Source organism: Silene latifolia, chromosome Y (assembly GCF_048544455.1).
Source record: "Silene latifolia isolate original U9 population chromosome Y, ASM4854445v1, whole genome shotgun sequence".
Taxonomy (NCBI): Eukaryota; Viridiplantae; Streptophyta; class Magnoliopsida; order Caryophyllales; family Caryophyllaceae; genus Silene; species Silene latifolia.
In genome coordinates this window covers 129,677,491-129,694,676 of record NC_133538.1, presented here as the reverse complement: position 1 = coordinate 129,694,676, position 17,186 = coordinate 129,677,491, and the positions used below count along the sequence as shown (strand labels likewise).

The 17,186-nt window shown below is 40.9% G+C and overlaps 1 pseudogene; it reads left to right on the top strand.

Annotated features, from left to right (window-relative positions):
• LOC141628908 (U-box domain-containing protein 44-like) overlaps positions 1–16,372 on the top strand; it is a 217,531-nt pseudogene extending 201,159 nt beyond the window's left edge.
• Positions 16,373–17,186: the final 814 nt, after the last annotated feature.

Sequence of the window (17,186 nt, the reverse complement as noted above, 5' to 3'; positions counted from 1 at the left end):
TAAAGGTCTAATTGCGTCGACTCAATTAGGCAATTACAGTTATTTGTAGCATTTAAACAACAAAGACGATGCCGGTATCAACCTAGTGGATCGATTACTCTCCCTTCAAATCATGGGTCTCCTATAGTCTTAGCATAGGAAATTAGCTACTCATAATTGTCAGATTAACAATAACAATAACCAAGCAATTAAAACTAAACATGATGAATAATCTAATTGATTGAACGATTATAAGGTAAAGAGAGAAAAGGAATTAAAAACAATAAATACGATAAAGAAATAATTAAATTGATAATACCGATTCCGAGTAGCAAGGTAGAGAGAGTAGAATTCCAAAAGAACAGTGACCAAAGTGACAGATGAAAAATGTACGTAGTAAAAGAGATGGGAGTCACATCGTGTACTCCTCAGTCTTATACTGTAAAAACATCTTAAACCTAATCTATGGACTGATTACAAAAGCCCATAGAAGATTAGGCGGAAATAAACCAAAAACACAAGCAATCCCCTCGATCGAGTAAGATGATTACTCGATCGACGTCCAAGTCACTCGATCGAGCTAGGACATCCCCTCGATCGAGCAACATCGCTCGCTGAACCTCCTCGATCGACTCCATGAATTGGTCGATCGACCAATAGTGAGTGTAATAAGCATTCGATCGAGCACTAAAGGACTCGATCGAGCTACATAAGCGCGTCGGGACTTGAGCTTCTCCTTTGCTCGGCTCACGCGTACTCCAAGTGTGAAATTCCTAAGCTCCGGCTCCATATTTCCCATGAATGCATACAATTGGGACAATTAAGGCTCGATTTAGCTCCTCCTTGGTCAATTCCTACAAATTACAATAAACGGGCCAAAGTAGAATATTCGGGGGTATTTGTAGCCAGATGCTACATAAAAAGCACAGAAATGCGTGTAAAAATGAGGTGAAAACCTTATATAAAAGACACGCATCAAATCTCCCCAAACCAAACCTTTGCTTGTCCCCAAGCAAATATGAATGCAACTAAGGGTGAACAATAGAACGGGACCAACGCATCGGCTACAATAATCCACCGAACCAATTTAATGCAACAAAATGACAAAGTGGCAATGAAAAGTGCAAACGAGTTAAATTAATGTTTCAAGCTTATCAACCGTCGACCTTGCAAGATTCAAAGATGTCGGACTCTCACGGGTCGCTCGTCACTCAAAATCAGGTACAAGGTGAGGATGTATGTGAAAGATAGGAAAAAGCAAGACACTCACCTAACTCGACCTATAAGAACATGCATGCAGTTAACATGAATAAAGTCTCTACAACCGTACATACGCATTCCAACCATACTAGTGACCAAGACACGTGCCGAGGACTTACATTTGGGTTAGTGAGGTAATGGGTAAGAAGGGGCCAAAATGAATTTGGATATGTGGGGTTAAAAGCTAGGCTAGTAACAACGGATCCAAATATAGACTGCATCCCACTTCGTACTCATAACAAAGAAGATAAAACGGTGCAAAATTATGCACTAAACTCACAAAACCAAAAGTCGTCAACTCCCCATAGGATATAAATAAGGCATGGGAGTGTGAAACAATGTGTAATTCTCATTTTTTTCTTCTTTCATTCTCTTTTTTCATTTGAATTTTTTCTGTCTCTTTTTTTTTTTTCGCTTTCTTTCCTTTTTTTGTTTTTTTTTTTTTCAATTCAACACATTTTCTTTTCTTTCCTTCAATTCTTCCACCATCTTCCTCAAATCGGATGAAATAACCATATTGCAATAACACATTCCAAAAACTACTCGTTACTTAGCTCAAATAGGGTAGGAAATATTATAGAAAGTAGTTGTTAGGACAAAAAAGGCAATTTGGCTATGTGAGGTTCATGGGTAGAATGAAACAAGGGCAATTGCCTCTCCTAACACGTGTCACCATCCACAGACCGAATGCATACAGGTATTAAGAAGACTAGACTCATGCTTATGCAAATTGATGTTACATGTCTTAAAGAGAGTACTACTCACATCCTAAATGAAACCGGTCATGAATGTCACCAGTTTAATAAGCTCTAACCTCAGAATGTAATGTAGCTTGCCGACATAAAGAATCAAGTCTATTTGTTCAGGTAAGAGAGAAACAAAAACTCGTAGATTATGCACATAGTCACGCCAACTGAATGTCAAGGATATGCAGGGCTCAAGTAAGGGTTCAAAGTAGCGTCAGTGTTCAAACGTTCCGACTCAATTTAAACATGAAAATTTTGAAATTTTTTTGAATTTTATGATTGTTTGGCATTAATTAAAACAACAATGCATGCGGAAATAAATAAACGTGCAAGCAAAAATGCAAGAAACATGCAGACAGAGATATGGATGCATACCTCCCCAAACCAAACCGTACAATGCCCTCATTGTACCAAAAATAGGAAAGAAATGCAAACCGAAAGGAACAGGGAGAAGTGGAGTTGGGAACTTACAAAACGTCATATAGCGGGACCTCCCCAAACCGACCATGAACATGGGAGGTCAAAGAAAGTCAACAGTGGCCTTGTAGACGTAACAACAACAATGTGGAAGTCATAGCTACTCGATCGAGTACCTTTACTTGGTCGATCGAGTGTTTTGCGTGAGGAATGGACTCGATCGAGTACATAATCACTCGATCGAGTAAGCACGGATAGGGATATGGTCGATCGAGGACATCACCCTCGATCGAGTAACAGCCGCATCGGAAAATGCTCGATCGAACACAAAAACCCTTCGATCGAGCACTTTAACCTGCAAAGGACGCAAAAACGCAAGGAAGGCACAAAAATTGTTCATAAAGCAGCGTCTAACGTTTAACGTAAAGCGAAAGAAAAACAAATAGTTCAACAAAAAGTACAAAAAAGACTCTATCCGGCCGCCTCCCCTGAGAGCGCTGTTTAAGAGGTCCCGCACGACCTTTCTGGTATCAAGTAACTGGCGCGTCGAGCTCGTCGAAGCGCAAGACTTCAACACGGTTGTCTGCTTCACTTGCCTCATAGTAATGCTTCACATATTGGCCATTCACCTTGAATCTATGACCCTCGGAATCTTCAAGCTCCACGGATCCAAATTTGGTAACACCCGTCACCGTGTATGGACCAGTCCACCTGGACTTCAGCTTGCCAGGAAACAGTCTCAATCGGGCATTGAACAGCAACACCTTTTGCCCCAGATGAAACTCCCGAGGTAGGATTCTCTTGTCATGCCATCTCTTCGTCTTTTCCTTGTAAATGCGCGAGCTGTCATAGGCATTAAGCCTAAACTCCTCTAATTCATCTAGCTGCAAAAGACGATTCTGACCACACAGCTTAGGATCATAATTAAGCTCACGAATTGCCCACCAGGCCTTACATTCCAGCTCAACAGGTAAGTGACACGATTTCCCATAAACTAACCTATAAGGTGATGCACCAATTGGTGTCTTAAAGGCAGTTCTATAAGCCCATAATGTGTCATCTAGCTTAAGACTCCAGTCTTTCCGTGATTTAGAAACTACTTTAGACAAGATCTCCTTCAGCTCGCGATTAGAGACCTCTGCGACCACTAGTTTGGGGATGATACCCCAAACCACGCCCGTGTTGGACACCAACTCTAGACAGTATGGAAGTGAGTTTCTTTTCCTTAAAATGCATCCCCCCATCACTAATGACGACCCTAGGGACACCAAAGCGGGGGAATATGATCTTTTTGAACATTTTTATCACGGTCTTACCATCACAATGAGGTGACGCAATTGCCTCAACCCATTTTGACACATAGTCTACTGACTACTAAAATGTACTGTTACCTTTTTGGGCGGAACGGTCCTTGGAAATCAATGCCCCAGACATCGAAAACCTCAACCTCTAGGATGCCGTTTTGTGGCATCTCATGTCTCTTCGAAATATTCCCGATCGTTGGCATGCATCACAAGTGAAACAAAAGACTTAGCGTCGGAAACAAAGAAGGCCAGTAAAAACCAGACTGAAGTACCTTAGCCACGGTGCGCGATGGACCGTGGTGACCACCATATGAAGAGGAGTGACAGCCTTCCAGGACTATTTTGGTCTCCCACTGCGGAATACACCGTCTGTAGAGACCGTCTGCACATTCCTTAAACAAGTAAGGGTCATCCCGGAAATCATGCTTAGCGTTATACGAAAACGTTTGTTCTGGCGAGAAGAAAGGTCGGGCGGCTTGCCACGACAACGAAGTTAGCTATATCTGCATACCAGGGTTCCTGGTCAACAATAGACGATATGTGAGCAATTAAAGAATCGTCGGGAAAAGAATCATCAATAGGAGAGAATCTTCCCCTTCTTGTCGCGTCGGTCGCGACAAGTGATCGCTCAACGTTCTCAGCTCCTTTCTTATCCTTGATCTGCAAATCAAACTCCTGAAGGAGGAGTATCCACCTCAGTAGCCGTGGTTTTGCCTCCTTCTTAGCAAGGAGATGCCTCAAAGCTGCATGGTCAGTAAAAACAGTAACTTCTGACCCAACTAAATAAGTACGGAACTTCTCTAAGGCATAAACTACAGCTAAAAGCTCCTTCTCAGTGGTAGTGTACTTCACTTGAGCCTCATCCAGAGTTCGGCTCGCATAGTAAATAGCATTCAAGGCTTTGTCTTTCCTCTGGCCTAGCACCGCTCCTAGTGCATAGTCACTCGCGTCGCACATGATCTCGAACGGCAAGTCCCAGTTGGGAGGCTGTATGATCGGCGCGGAGACCAAAGCCTGCTTTAACCTGTTAAAAGCAGAAAGACAAGCATCAGTAAACACAAAAGGGGCATCCTTAAGCAACAGCTGTGTAAGTGGTTTAGCAATTTTGGAGAAATCCTTGATAAACCGGCGATAAAAGCCAGCGTGACCAAGGAAGCTCCTCACCCCCTTGACATTAACAGGAGGTGGTAATTGCCGAATCACTTCCACCTTTGCTTTGTCAACTTCTATTCCCCTATCAGAAACCAAGTGCCCTAAGACAACTCCCTCGTTGACCATAAAGTGGCACTTCTCCCAGTTCAGCACAAGATTAACCTCAATACAAATACTGAACACTTTCTCAAGGTTAGACAGACAGTTAGAAAAATCACTTCCATATACACTAAAGTCATCCATAAAAACTTCCATGATAGACTCAATATACTCTGAAAATATCCCCATCATACACCTTTGGAAGGTGGCAGGGGCATTGCATAAACCAAAAGGCATTCTGCGATACGCAAAAACACCCTTAGGACAGGTAAATGTAGTCTTGGCCTGATCGTCTGGGTGGATAGGGATCTGAAAGAACCCTGAATACCCGTCTAAATAGCAGAAAAATTTGTGGGAAGCTAACCTTTCTACCATTTGATCAATAAAAGGAAGGGGAAAGTGATCTTTCTTGGTGGCGGCATTCAGCTGTCTGTAATCTATGCACATCCGCCAACCCGTCACTACTCGGGTAGGTATTAATTCATTCTTCTCATTCTTAACTACAGTTGTCCCTCCTTTCTTCGGGACTACCCATCTAGAATTACCTACAGAATAAATAATACCTGCATCCAGCAGCTTCATTACCTCAGTCATCACAACATCCTGCATCTTCTGGTTCAGCCGACGCTGACCCTGTCTGCAAGGTTTGTGATCATCCTCCAGCTCTATCCTTTGCATACAGATATCGGGACTAATCCCCGTGATATCATCCAGTGAATAGCCCATTGCTTTCCTGTTTTTCTTAATTACAGCTAACAAAGAAGTCAGCTGATCATCACTAAGCTTAGCACTAACAATGACTGGATACTGCTCTGTATCGTCTAGAAAAGCATATTTAAGATGAGAAGGGAGAGGCTTACGTTCCGGTACCTTTACCTCAATGGAGCAAAGAGTGCTGATCATTTGTTCCACCTGCTCTCCCTCATGCTCGTCTAGATCATCAACAAGAAGCTCCAACGCAGCGTCATCGTCCTCTGGGTTATCTGCACACTCATCAAAAAGCATGAGAGCTTCCAGTGGGTCCTTCATAAAAGAACCCGACCAGAAGTCATAAATAGACTCATCAATGATATCGACCGAATAACAAGTGTCCTCTATCATTGGGTGGGCTAAAGTAGTGGGCAAACTGAATGTGATAGCGTCATCTCCTACTGCAAGAGTCAGACGCCCCTGTCTGACATCAATCACGGCCCCAGCTGTACAAAGGAACGGTCTTCCTAAAATAATCTGGGTCCGGGTGTCCTCAGCTATATCCAAAACAATGAAATCTACTGGGATGTAAAGCTTGCCTATTTTCACGGGCACATCCTCCAAGACACCTAAAGGTTTCCTAACGATCTATCAGCCATCCGTAGGGTAATGTTAGTCACTTTGAAGTGACTCGGTTTCAATTGCTTGCGGACGAAGGGGCATGACACTAACACTGGCACCTAAATCGCAAAGGGCCTTATCAATAATCATATTGCCTATGACACAAGTAATAGAAAAGCTGCCCGGGTCTTTCATTTTTGGAGGGGCCTTATTTAACAGTAGGTTACTAGACTCTTCCATAAATGAAATCGTCTCAAATTCGCTCAAATTCCTCTTACGCGTCACAATATCCTTCATAAACTTAGCGTAAGTGGGAACTTGAGTAACAAGTTCAGAAAAAGGGACAGTTACACGAAGGTTCTTCACGATGTCCACGAACTTACCATCTTGTTGTTCGATCCTTGCGTCCTTGGACGACTTGGGAAGGGTACCCTGGTAGCGATAAGTGGTCCCGCAACCTTTCCTTTACCCTTATCAATGCGTGACGTCTCCACAAAGGGGGAAGATGACACGGTGGTGGTATTAGATATTGAATTAGGAATTCCGCCACTTAATGCACTGGATCGAGTACCTTTCGGGTCGATCGACCGCTTTCTTCTTCGATATCACTCGATCGACCTATCTTGACACTCGATCGAGTGTCTTCTTCAGCATGGTCTCTCGATCGAGTAACTTGGAGTTCTGTACTTCTCGATCAACCGCTAGTGTCACTCGATCGAATGACTGGATGGTTAGAACCGCTCGATCGAGTAGATGAGTTGCTCGATCGAGTGGTTACTCACACGCAGCAAGCATCTCCGTAGAAACTCGTCTAGATCGTCATCCGAGCCATCATCACCGCCAAAAACTTCATCCTCTCCATGAATGATGTCATTTTGAGAATTCATGGCACTCGACGGAATCGCAAATTGGAGGAGTCTTGGTTTGGTCTCACATGAGTGTTAATCGCTGCAGCGACTTGTTCTCTCAATTCCGATATAACAAAGATCGATTGCTCGACCTACTCAACATGATGGATTTCAATTCGGCAATTGCCTCTCTTGAAGAAGGAGAGACCGGTTGTGGTACGGGTTCGAAGGGGCGTAAATGCTCTTTATCTCGTCGTATAGCTGGGAGAAAGGAACTCCCTGCTTGAACTTCTTATATGCAAGGGCACGCTCTACACCTGCCGTGCATTCGTAAAGGTCATGTCCTTCTTCACCGCATCTTCCACATGGCTCTGTATGCTCTGTAATCGTAGGCATCTTGACGAATAGACTATTAACCTGCAAAACTAATCAAAGCTTCGCGAAAATGAGATCAGTCTCAAGGAATGAATTCCTTGAGACGAGAGACAAACTTAATTAAAGCAACAAATATGCGCCACCTCCCCGGCAACGGCGCCAAAATTTGACACGGCTGTCGCGTACCTGTCAAAAATAACCAACTGGCCAACTAACTAATATAGCTAGGGAAGTCGGGTCGAATCCACAGAGAGGTAGGAAATTGACTGCTAAAACTAGGCTCGTCTAAGTAACCAAATTTGGGGGTTATAAAATTGTGATTTCTAAACTAACAGAGTAAGGAAAAGAGAAATAAAAAGGGGGAGTTAACAGATAAAAGAGGATAGCTAAGACAAGCGGTTCACCATAATTATCTGGTCGAGTAATCTAGGTCCCAGGTCAATACAACACGGTCCAAGGGGTAGCGAACGTCACCTTTCGGTCCTTAATTCACCCTAAAACGTAAACAGCTTAACTCTCGCCCTCGTTGCAATATTCTATTGTTCGCTACTAGTCTCCCTCTTCCAACCTTTCGGTCCAGGTCAAGGTCCACCAAGGATAAAGGTCTAATTGCGTCGACTCAATTAGGCAATTACAGTTATTTGTAGCATTTAAACAACAAAGACGATGCCGGTATCAACCTAGTGGATCGATTACTCTCCCTTCAAATCATGGGTCCCCTATAGTCTTAGCATAGGAAATTAGCTACTCATAATTGTCAGATTAACAATAACAATAACCAAGCAATTAAAACTAAACATGATGAATAATCTAATTGATTGAACGATTATAAGGTAAAGAGAGAAAAGGAATTAAAAACAATAAATACGATAAAGAAATAATTAAATTGATAATACCGATTCCGAGTAGCAAGGTAGAGAGTAGAATTCCAAAAGAACATGACCAAAGTGACAGATGAAAAATGTACGTAGTAAAAGAGATGGGAGTCACATCGTGTACTCCTCAGTCTTATACTGTAAAAACATCTTAAACCTAATCTATGGACTGATTACAAAAGCCCATAGAAGATTAGGCGGAAATAAACCAAAAACACAAGCAATCCCCTCGATCGAGTAAGATGATTACTCGATCGACGTCCAAGTCACTCGATCGAGCTAGGACATCCCCTCGATCGAGCACTGCCTGCTGAACCTCCTCGATCGACTCCATGAATTGGTCGATCGACCAATAGTGAGTGTAATAAGCATTCGATCGAGCACTAAAGGACTCGATCGAGCTACATAAGCGCGTCAGGACTTGAGCTTCTCCCTTTGCTCAGCTCACGCGTACTCCAAGTGTGAAATTCCTAAGCTCCGGCTCCATATTTCCCATGAATGCATACAATTGGGACAATTAAGGCTCGATTTAGCTCCTCCTTGGTCAATTCCTACAAATTACAATAAACGGGCCAAAGTAGAATATTCGGGGGTATTTGTAGCCAGATGCTACATAAAAAGCACAGAAATGCGTGTAAAAATGAGGTGAAAACCTTATATAAAAGACACGCATCAGCTCTGTCGGTGGGAGGTGCTCAGGAGCCGGGATCCTCATCCAGCTCATACCCCACACCCTCCAAGCTAGGCCACCATCAGCTAAAGTTATCAACCATTTCAGGTCGAGGTAGTAGTCTCTGTCCATCGTAGGTACCGGTGTAGATAGAGGCACGTACTCCGAAGAAGCCTCAAAGAGGCTAGCTTTTCAGCTAGCCGAGTGGCGATATCGCCACAACTCAGGTACCGGGTGGTAGAAGTAGCCATCAAAGCAAGGCTAGCACACACCATGGCGGGAGCATTAAACACCACCTTCTCGGTCCACTTCGGGTTCAAATAAGACATCAAAAGCAACAGTTCATGATTGTTCAGCTTACTCATATCCGGCCTCTCATAAAGAAGGTTTGACAAAGAATGAAGGAAGATCCTCAAGGTAACATGTTGAAAATCATTAATCAACATGTTGCTGGAGGTGGGAGCTGGCTTTCCGGAAAGACAAGGCATGAGGCGGCAAACACCACACTCGGAAGGAATTTGACCGATGGAATCATTGGGAGGCTTGGCCAACCCAAGGTGAGAAGCAAAAAGGTCCATGGTCAACATGAACCTTGTGTTCATTAAACGAAACTCAACCTTTTATGCAGCTGGCTCGTAATTAAAGGAGCTCATAAACTCTAAGGTCAGAAAAGGGTAAGAATGCTTCCTCAGCCGATACAACCCCATAAACCCCAAGGTTTCAAAGATGTGACGGAGATCCGTCTCAATTCCCAAGTCCTCAAGAAGTGTGGTATCCACACAACGGGTAGGCCTCATTTTGCGTTTCTGCAACGCCACAAATCTCTCCCTTTGTTTAAAGTCCACAAACACCACCGAAGGGTACTCCGGTACAGCGGGTACTACGGGTCCACTACCTTCCCCAACCTCAGGCTGTGAAGCCCTCCCCCTCTTACTCTGACGGGTCCCTATGTTTAGTCTCGACATCTGTTTCAGCATACGATTTAAACAAACTTGCATAAGCACGTTAAGCACATAATGCACACAATTGAACCTCTAGTAATCAGCTAGGTACACACTTTCTCCAACAAATCCCAATTTGATACATAAATTCAGTTTAAAGTAACTCAGACGATCTCTATAGCTGTAAAAATTTAACATGATAGACATAATCTACTCGGTCAATTCGGATATCATGGCATGGCTCAAATGTTACACTTTATATAGACCTGATAATCATGTGAAAAATTCATATATGTTCATAGAAAGGCAACTTAAAACACGTCATTATCAACCTTCAACATTTGAAGCAAACAACTCAATTAGACTAGTCATACGATTTCTACAACTGTGAAGATTTTGACACATTCTTCAACAATTAACATCCCCATTACCATATTAAAAGTTTAACTCTTGCATATGCATTCATATCCAACACAAAATCTCAATTATAGAAAGCGAATTTTAACTTAGGGCACTTTTAAGACGGAGTTTTAATGCAAGTTTTAAGGTGAAAATTACCAAAATCCAACTTTTAACATGGTATATACAACATATAGTACTCAATTTCACCATCCAACATTTAGAAAACAACCAAAATCAATTTTGATTTTTTTGCAAACCCTCGAAAGTTCGTCCCCAATTTGGTAATTTATATTCTATTTTTTGAGCAATTAATCATCAACAATCATGAAAGGGAAGCATATGAATCACATTACAACAATTAAAAGCAATGATTCGTCCGTATGAATCGAAATTTCAGTTAATTCTACCATTCTAATAAGTTCAAAGTGATAAAACATGTAAATAGGGAAGAAATTCATACCTTGATTAGATAGGAAAGTAGGAGGACGAAATTAAACAAAGCAAACAACCCAAACTACTCACCACCAACACAAGAATAGGAGAGTTTTAAGAGATTTAGGGCTTAGGGTTCGAATAGAAGAAGAAAGAATAAGAAGAATGAGAAGAAATAAGGGTTTTAAGAAACCCGCAAGAACCTCTGCAATGTAGCCTACTCGAAGATCGAGTACCCTCTACTTGATCGAGTAGGTGCTACTTCGTCGTGTATCTGCAGAAAATTTCCACATTCCGACGTCATAGCTTCCTAACTAGATCGAGTGAGGTCTACTCGGTCTAGTAAGCACTCGCACTCGGTCAAGTAAGGTTGAGTACTCGGTCAGAAATACGAAGTAAATTGAAGATTCCTGCAAAAACAATATCGCGTGTCGATTCCAAACTATGTTCGGAATTCGTCACTAGTCTCACTCATGTATTACCATTACTACTCAAGCATACCATACCGTCTTATCAGATAAGATTTATATCATGTTACGCCAGAACAAATTCACACAACACGGTTTACCTGTTACCGAGTCATTCATATACACAATTACGTCATTGTATCATATCTAAACTCGTCTTACCACATGGCTATCAGCTTATTCTCATGTTAATGTAAAACATATAATTAACGATAATTATTCTTCCATATGTCATTCAAATGTATTACTATCATGTTCCAATTTCAATCATAAGCAAATTATTCTACACAAATTGATTATTACACAGCGGAAACTTTCAACCATTAAACATTGCACAGAAGCATCATTAGCTGCTATTTCTCATATTATGACTCAACACTTCTTTAACTATCATCACTATAGCTACCGTAGGACTTATAAACTCATATAGGATCACCATTACCAACAACCTTATGCAAACACCAACATGATCACTTTTCATATTACAACATACACTTCCACACTTTTCACGCATTTCTATTAATTAAAACCCTTTTACGTCTCTCATAAACATCGCATAAGCTCACTAATTCTACCAAAACTTCACCACACACAATCCAAATGAAACTCTCATGCCCATACCAACTTTAACAAAGACTCAACCACGGATAATTTCGACGCAGTCAACATACACATTACATACATACACAGGGACTCCACATTCCCATACCCAGTGACTGGATTAAGTACAATCAGGCCAAGATTTTGAAATGAGGTCGCCTACTCACCCAAAACCTAGCATCAGCTGGGGCTCTCATCATACATACACCAGGTTCATTTTATTAGACTCACTACGTTCATTGGTTACAGGTTCCAAAATCGTCGTTCTGATACCACTTTGTAACACCCCCATATCAGAGGAGCCTTAACTAGGCCTTCTTTAGCATATAAGGGCGTTACCATCTCGGGTTGCCCGAGGTAAGTAATCATCAAAATTCGATAAAAGAACATTTATAGTTATATTACAAGCGTTACAACCAACTTAACAAAATAAAGATACAACTCATGAGCTACACACTATCTCTATCAAAACTCGTGAGGACTCATCCAGCTAGAACTCCAGCTATCAACGCTATCAACACCTGCTAAGACTGACTGCTCACCATAAGGGATCACAGCAGACACATAAAACAACAAGACAACCACACAAGGCCAGTACTGAGATAAGACATGACAAAACCAACATCATCTATTAACACAACACAGCACAATCGGTCACACACATAATCACACCCACTCCCGTGGCGGGTTCCACGGAGGGTGAAACGCAAGTGACTCCACTCAGCCGAGGATTCACCTCGAGAACCAGAGACAACCAATCACAGACAGATGCAATACAACGACAACCAACAAACTGTAAACACCAACCGATTACCGCATATACGCTGCCACACAAACACAACTAGAACACAACAACCACGACACAACAATCGACACACTAGACCATCCACAGAAACTGAGTAGGCGAACCTACCTTTAAGCAACTCCAACCATTCCATGTCCACACATACAAAACCCAGCAATCAAGCAACACCTATACACACAATACAACCATCTATCACCACCAAGCAAACCCTAACTGAAAACACAAGGCACAGATGATAATGACGACATACCTACATGAGGAAAACTGGCAAAGGACCGCTACCCGACTTAAGTTATGCACTCCTAAGGCACAAGGACCTTCAAAGGCTTCCATGGAGGTTATATGGTTAAGGGAAGGGAATGAGGTGACCTAAGGATCTGAAGAAATGAGGCGGAAATGATTTGCGGATTTAAAAAAACACGATTATAAACCCTCGCTGAAAACCCGTTACTTGATCTAGTGGCCCACCTACTTGATCGAGTGGCCCCTACTCGATCGAGTATCCAAGCTACTCGATCGAGTAGCCTCTACTCTATCGAGTACCACCCCTAACTCAAAGCACAGGATGACTTTGGTACGCACTCCTAAGGACTATTACCGCTCCCAAGGTCAGTCAACGCTGGTCAACGGGCCCCTAAAAGGGCGGGTATTACACACATAACTTCTTAGCCATAAAAACCTTCTTTTCAAAACAATTTATGTCTAACGGAAACATCTTGTTTTGGGTCGTACTAATAGTAACTACAGTTTGCCCGGATTTCTTATCCAAGATTGTGCAGCTATCATCATCAAATAAGACCTTATACCTACTAGACATCAACTGTCCCACACTCAATAAATTATGAGCTAAACTAGGCACAAACAACGCATTATGAATTAATTTTTTCTTGCCAGAGCTAGTGGAAAGAGTAATTGTACCTTTACCTTCGACTTGTACTACCTTATCATCACCAAGGCGAACTTTTGATTTTTGTGAGGTGTCTAAATCCATGAACAAAGACTGAGAACCAGACATATGGTATGAACAACCACTATCAACAAACCAGACATCACCCGAGACTGCATTGTCATGAAAGTGTGCCATAAAAAGAGTTTCTGCCACTTCTTTTTCTACAAAATTTGCTTGATTTTGTTTTTGATTTTGTGCCTTTATCCATCAATTCGCTTCTTTGTGACCGAATTTATTACAATGATGACATTGAATCGACAAATTTTGTCCATGTTGTCGCTGCTCAAAATGTTGGCCACGGCCTCTGCCACCGCCATGAGCTCGACCGCGGAAACCACCTCTACCGTTTCCACGTCCACCAAAATTATTATTGTCATTTTCTTTTGAAGACTCTCCCTTCACCTGAAATGCCTTTTCTTCATTATTTTCTTTTGAACAATTTAATCGTTCTTCATGAGCTTGCAAAGAACTCATTCATTCATCAAAAGAATAAGTTGACATATCATGAGCTTCTTCAATTGCAGCGACAATAGAATCAAATCTAGAAGTAATACTTCTCAAATTTTTTGGAACCACTGTTTTATTTGAAATATCTTCCCTATAAGACTTCATTTTATTCACAATTGTACTAGCTCTAGATAGGTAATCCTGCACGGACTCATTATTTTGCATATTTAAAGTTTCAAAATTGTGGCGTAGCGTTTGAAGCTTAACAGCGATTACCTTATCCGAGCCTTTGAATTCAGTTTTTAAAATTTGCCATGCCTCCTTCGAAGTTGCTGCTGATGCAATTCTAGAGAAAATATTTTCATGAATAGATGATTAAAGAAATAGGAGCGCTTTTGCACCATTTTTTCCTATTTTCTTTCAATCTTTGTTGTTCGACATCCGAGTCGTCAAAACTATCTTCAACTAAATCCCATAGCTCTTGAGATTTAAAGAAAGTTGTCATTTTTTTTTTTGAAGGAAAAGCATGATATGACAATTCGGCTCGTCATTGTATCGCTCTCTTTATGTAGCTTTTAAGGGGATCTTTCGTTTGATTCATTGATGGAGAAAATTTACCTTTTATCGGCACCATAGATCCTCGTCGAATAAGCGTATCAATTGTAGAGTCGTATGACAAACCATCAACAAACCACTCTTATCTATATTTCCAATAAAACAAAACCTTAGAATGATATAAAGGAAGGAAAAAACTCCGAAATTCGAGACAGACAAACGAATCTCACCAAAAGAGAGACTTTTATTACTGGAATCATAATTTTTCATACTAATAATTGATAAATAAAACTTTTATGGGGCTTATCATCGATTAATGGTCAATGGAAGCCCCATATTTGATTGTTGGAAGCTAGGGTTTTTAGAGAGAAAAGGAGATCAATTCATGGAGTATGATTTAAATGATAACAAAGTTCTCATTTTAATCGACCAAAACTCATATTTATCCCCCTCAAAAATGGGAATTAGGTTGAGAACTGGTGGAGACTCCATTAGTGGCCATGACACTCTAAAAATTATTTTATGGGAAAACTCCGTATATTTCACTCACTAATTTTTTATTTGATCTTATAGGAGCTGCGTTGCTCTTAAAATTTCTCTCTTGCCTAGATGCTCTTGATACCAAACTTGTTGGTAAAGGAGAGAGTAAATAATATAAAGAGATAATTGTTTATTATTTGATGTATATTACAAGTAAATTAGAGGCCTTTATATAGTCTTACAATATGAAATTTTAACGTAGAAACTAAATATATAAAATAAATACTTCTACGTTTCTATCATAAACTAAATAACTTATTCTCAACATTAACACACTAACTCATAATATCAATAACTCACCTTTATACTAACACATTATTATTGTAATTACTTATTTGAAGCATTATTCAACAGAAGTGAAGACAATTCTAGGGGCAGTTTTCCTAAAATGGACAGTAATGACCCTGAATGAGAAGTCACGTGTCCCCAGTGGAGGAGTATCGAGATCATTGGCAAGCTTGTCGGAAGGGCTTCTTGGCCTTTTACTCCACTTTGCACAGACACACAAATACTGGGTTGGGTCAAAGAGCATCACCTCATGGCCATCTTCCGGGAGCAACTGAATTACGTTTCTCAACCAAGATGTAAGCAGATGGCGATTCTTGGATTGCAAAACTTGCCAGAATCTGATTGAGCCCTTGTTACAGAGGGTGAATCCCATATTTTACCACCACAAGGATTTTGCTCCTCCATGGTATTCATGTGTGGAAGAGCACTTCCCGAACCCTCAACATGTCCCATACACAATGATCCCTGTGAAAGAGACATCCAAGTTTGCTTGCTGAAGAACAATTGCATCAAACCCTTGATCGATCTACTCCTCGATGAAAACCCAGATGTCCAAATTACAGCCGTGGAAGCACTTTCGTCTCTCATTCCAGAAACGTCACACAACTACAGGCGTGCCCTTAATGAGCTCGATCACCGGGAAGTGGTAGAAGCCATAATTAACCTCTTCGTTTACGTTCGGCCTGGAGAACTCCAAGAAAAGGCCATATGGATGGTGGAGAGACTGTTGATAGGAGAAAGCACGAGCCAAAGATTTGCTCTAAACCAGTCTTTGGTTCGCGCTTTAGTGGAAGCTTTGAAACACGGAAATGCCGACACCAGAAAACTTGCTCAGGATGCCCTTACTAATCTGAAGTAGTTACCCGGTGCCAGTGGGAAGATTTCTGGCCCGATCCGACCCTGGAGATAGTTCAACGTAAAAAACTTTTGTAATAGATTTGAATATTCACAAATTGGTTTAGTGGGTGTGTTTTAGTAAGTCCACAGCTCTTGTAAAATTGTGTTGTATACAAAATGTAAATGAACATTCTGGTTCAATATTGCATAATAATGTTGATATTTACTATAGATGTTTTTCAATGATTTTTACTCGATTTAATTGTTGTGCCATTCGAACCACGTCAGTTTGCATGGTCTATAACTGTATACACCTCAAATTGTCTTCTAGCTTTATGTGTATACGGTATCTGGTAGCGATAAAACTAGGTGTCGTAAAATACTAGAATTAAGCTACCAAATTAACAATTTATAAGCCAAACTATACTCTAGACTACTCTAAATGATAAAGTAATATAGTGCAAGTAAGGGTCGGTCCCAAGAGAAGGTCTTTTAAGCTAAATACTTGAATTGTAAACTATTGACTACTAAAGACAAGATTATAAACAAACAATGGTTATTCACAATGGAAAACAATAGAGAGACGTGAAAAGGGGGGTTTTGAGTTGATTGGTGACATGAAACAAAGTAAAATTTGCAATCTTAGTCTAACAAGCAATATATCAAACACTTGGTGAGTAAGATGATTCAATAATTAAGAGAACTTGGTGCAATTCTTCCTTTGTAACCAACAATGGTAAAGTTTAACTCTTTAATAATTCTCTTCCTAATTTTTACCCAATACTTTCAAGTCAAGATAATAACATGCACAAATTAAACCATCTATGCATGTCCTCCAAGTTTAATCAACAATTCATTAAACCACGAGTGCAAATAAAACATGAGCA